This window comes from Atta colombica, unplaced genomic scaffold (assembly GCF_001594045.1).
Source record: "Atta colombica isolate Treedump-2 unplaced genomic scaffold, Acol1.0 scaffold41, whole genome shotgun sequence".
Taxonomy (NCBI): domain Eukaryota; kingdom Metazoa; phylum Arthropoda; class Insecta; order Hymenoptera; family Formicidae; genus Atta; species Atta colombica.
The window spans coordinates 1,538,475-1,543,324 of NW_017259520.1; the positions used below are offsets into that span (position 1 = coordinate 1,538,475).

At 32.4% G+C, this 4,850-nt stretch overlaps 1 protein-coding gene across 1 annotated transcript in view; it reads left to right on the forward strand.

Moving 5' to 3' along the window:
* Positions 1-4,850, forward strand: part of LOC108691157 (glutamate receptor ionotropic, kainate 2-like) — a 105,274-nt gene that overhangs the window by 88,387 nt on the left and 12,037 nt on the right. The window lies entirely within an intron of this gene.

The following is a 4,850-nucleotide window of genomic DNA, read 5'->3' on the forward strand; positions in this document are numbered from 1 at the left end:
ATATATATATATATATACACATGTAACAGCATTAGATTTTAGTGATCACAATAATCTAACATATTATTTGCACCAGTAGAGAATTTGAACGTAGAATTTGAACATTTTTTTTCGTTTATTTGTAATTGTCCTAAGATTTTTGTAATAAAAGAGTAATTTATAATAAAAGAGTATTCTCCCTTTAAACGAGATACAATTGATAACATTAGTTTACATGATTTTACAAGAACATATGAAGATGTTTCTGGATAATTTTCGATGCTGAGTCCAAATCTGCCATCGAAATATTTCCATCAAACGCTTTTTGAGACATAAGAAAAGATTTTATTTCCAATATAATGAATTTTTATTGAAATTAAAACTAGTATAATCTCTTGCCAAACTCGGTGCAATATATATAAATTGATCTTTGTATTTTATAAATATTTTATAATTTCTTTCGAGGGACGAACTAAGAAAAATTCGCTAGTCCTTTTTCATAGACCGCATACTTTTTTGTCGCGGTACATTTCTTAAAGACGCACTCGTTTTTGGGAAAACTAAAGTAGGATGTAATGAGCCGAGTATTCTAGCAGCGATAGTCTACATTCCAGAGAACTACTTTCGCCATAAATCCCGAAGTTCTGGATTGGATTCAGTGTCCGGTTGCTGCGAAACACAAGGGCGCACTTTTATCATGAATAATGTATAAATCCTGCGTATATGTGCGCCGGAAACTGAGCGTCTGTATAGAAATAATTAATTCCACACTATATTAATGTAATGCAACGAGGAAAATTCGTGGTTTTATCAAACGGATAACAAGATACGCGGTGTTTGAATCGAAATGTTCGTTTAATTAAACGAAATAATATTCGTAAACTAAATTAAGAGAGTGCTGGGCTCAAGGACTAAGGTATCGATTACGCAGACGGAATAATTACGTTCTAATTTCAGGAAAATTACAGTTATGAATGGTTTAATATCTCGGGATTCTGAATGAAATATAGCGATCAACGATACGATGATGCTACATATGGGCTGGAATTCATGGAATTATGAAGAATCGCGATATGAGAGTCCGTGAAATTTCTCATTTTCGTCGGGATTCGCAGACCGGTGGACGTTACACAGCGACCGGCGCTATGTTATCCGGACGGCAGTATTAATTTTGTCAGATGATCATTAATAATACTCGCTTCGCTGCAGTCGTCGCGAACGCAATGGAGAAACCGAGGACGGAAAAATGATTATAAAAACTAATAATATGCCTAGAAGCGGTCGTATCGTATTTTAACGACTTATGTATAATTAAGCAGATTACTTCTATCCTATTTGAGACATCCGATACAGTCAAGAATTTTAATCGATGATTAGAATTATGTTTAATTGACAATATTTTAATTAATGTACGATATAACAAGAATTCTTTTACATTATTAAATTCATAATATCAAATTAGACCTAATTTCAGTTGTTTAACTAATTTAATTAGGAAAAATGTATAATAAATTTGATTTTTTAATTTATTATTTATCAAGTAAGTAAGCGTTATATGTGAATATAGATGTTGTTTACTTTCAAACTAATCACAGAAATGGATTTTGTAAAATGGATTGGTTTACATGTAAATTAAAAATAACAAAAGTTACAAATAATAAATATTATTCAATTCAAGGAAGTGGATTACCATTATTCCTTTAATATTTATAACAATGTTACGCAATATTTTCTCTTACCCAGATTCTTTTGCGTTTCAGAGAAAAAGAGAGAGAGAGAGAGAGAGAGAGAGAGAGAGAGAGAGAGAGAGAGAGAGAAAGCGAGTGGTGTTATTTTGAAAATATAATATAATATAATAGGAAAAACATTTCTCTTAATAGAAATATTATTTTAATAGAAATAAAATTTTTGTGTATCATGCTAATTTGTAATTTAACGCAACAAGTTTTGGAGTAGGTATTCGTTGATAGGTAAAATATGTAAAATGTTACACAAGATATTAATTTCCCTCGTGTGGATTTCCTTGAAAAGAATGATATATTGATGTTTCATTTTTATCTGAAACACAGTTGATAAATGGGATATCGTTTGTCGGCTGCACGGGAAAAGGTAACACGACTCAAAAATGAATGAATGAAATGAAAAACGAAGCTCGCTCGCAATATATCACTGCCGTCATCGAAATTATTAATCGGCAAAAGTGATTTTCAACAGAAGTATTAAATTAAATAAATGAGATAGATATACATATAGCATATTGCGGATACATATTAATATCCGACACTCTCGTGTCTCTCGGTAATTCTATGTAAATTGATATCGCCCTTTTTCCGGTACATTATCTCTGCTTGCAGCTTTAACCAGCTTCTCACATTCATATTTCTCTTCGACACATTTGATGCGTTGTACATACACTGCATCGCTCGTACATTCATAAACGATTGACGGCACGATGCATCGCGGGTCCGCAATGGCGCCATGCTGTCATCGCGCGAGAACACGCAACAACAAATTATTGCGACCGTCATCCATGGGCACAGGGCGTAACGTAAATCACGCGCGAATTAGTGACGCCGCCAATCCGAAATATCTTTCACGAGATGAACCAGTATCTCGTTTTATGCGACGTCGATGTCGACCATTTCGGCTGTCCATTGTACGTGAGATGTATCACCATTCCCATTCACGGTTTAACTATCGACAGTCGTAATACAGAGTAATGCGTATATAAAATATTGAATTTTTGCGTGAAAGGATAAAAACGAAATTGTAATTATATATTTCATTGGAAATCAATAATGATAGCTTTTCATTCATAATCCAATCACAAAATTATTTACTATTATTAAAATTAAAATAGGATTATATAAATACATCAATTAAGTAGAAGCGGCATTTATATACGATCAAAGTTAGATGTGTTGGAATAATATATTTATGTGTTTTTAAATAAATTTATTTCGGATGTATGACTGCGCGCCGATTACTTTTTAATTTAGGAAGATTATTATTTTAATTTAATTGTGTTATAAGTCCGTAAGTAATGGGTTTGCGGTCATATATCTGAAATGAATTTATTTAAAAATATAGATGTATTATATACAAAATAAAGATATATTATTCCGACATCTAACTTTGATCGTAATTGGCGCTTCTCTTAATTAATGTATTTATTAATGTATAAATACAGAATACAAAAGAAAATACTGAAAATTAAAATACGAGAGAGAGAAAGAGATAGATAAACAGACAAATATCACTATTAATTGAATATTTTAAGATATCTTCCAACGCTAAGATTTTATACATGTAGTTACAACAGAATTACATTTAGAAACAATCAAATAAAATAATAATAGAAGATAATAATAGAAGAATAAAGATACAGAAAAAAAATGAAAGAAAAATAAAGAGAGAAAAAAGAAAGAGATATGAACATTCAGAGAATATTAGACTGCTTAAAAAAAATCTGCTAAAATTCTTCTTTTTAATCAGACTAGTTTAATCAAGAAAAAAGAAAATACCAAATCTCTTCTTCATTTAGTACGCATCATTCGATTGAAATCTATTCTGATTGAAATCCAATCTCCTAACTTTCCGGACTAAATATATTAGGTGTAGTAAAAAGAAATCCATTATTTTTGCATGAAATTGAATGGAAAAATAATGGATTTATTTTTACTACACCTAATATGAGACGTAAAATAGATATTACGTATCATCTTGTCACATAAATCATTGCGAATATAAAAAATTGACAAGTGCATGAATCATGTTTCGCCTACGTCGCGCAACAGAATTCTCGTGTAACGTACACGTTTGTGTACAGAAAATACAGACGAAAGTACAGACGCTTATAGAAAATTTGTAACATCGCATACCAATAGAGACAGAGCGCGGAGCACGTGCAGGAAAGACAGGAGATTTCCCTATCGGGCGTATTTCCATCCAGATATCCACGCTTTCTGTGTGCAGCGCAAGCCGGAAATAAATCTCAGCAAACTGCCGTCTCGTGGTGCGCCACCGCGCACGCCAGCGAGTGCTTTCGCAGACGCTGAAGAAGCAGTTAGATATCGTGGCAAAAGTACGCATATTGAGCTCTTTCTTCGAGGTAGCTTCATTGAATCGAGGACAACGTTTTCCTCGTCGACTACTGCCGAGTCAGCTATTCTATTGTCGCGCGTGTCTAAATAATCTCGAGCACCTGTCGAACGCGACCAAGTGGATAATTCGAGAGCAGCTTGGCTTCAAAAGCAGCGCTCGAGTCTGCATTTTGACTCGATAATGGAAATAAATTAGAATTAATCTAAAAAGCACACATGTCCAAAATCAAGACATAAGACGTTTTAAATACGTCTTAAATGGATTTTCTACAATAAGCCGTCAATAATCACTCGTATCAATCAATATACTAGTGATAAGTCAGAATAGTGTTCTTCATTTAGTGACACAAGTCGATACAGGTATTATTCTTCTTTCTTGACATTCACTGGAATAACAAAGATAGAACGATATCTAATGAGAAGCATCCGTACAAGTCATACAAAGATGTTATGAAATTTACATTTAGAATAATAAATCATATTAGACCGTTACGTCAATATATATCAAAAGAGTGATAGGAGAAACAATGAATTATTGGTAATGTAATCTAAGTTTCAAATCGTAAGAAAATGGAATTTGGCCATCTCCACTGATTATTGATTTATTATGTCACGTTGACTCGCTTATATCTTGCGATATGTCTAAAAGACGTTTTAAAGATGTCTTAAATATGTCTTTTGATTTTGAACATGTCTATGAACATCTACTCTAAATTTCTTGAATTTGTGTCTTCGTCTTTTAATATATATATATATATATATATATAT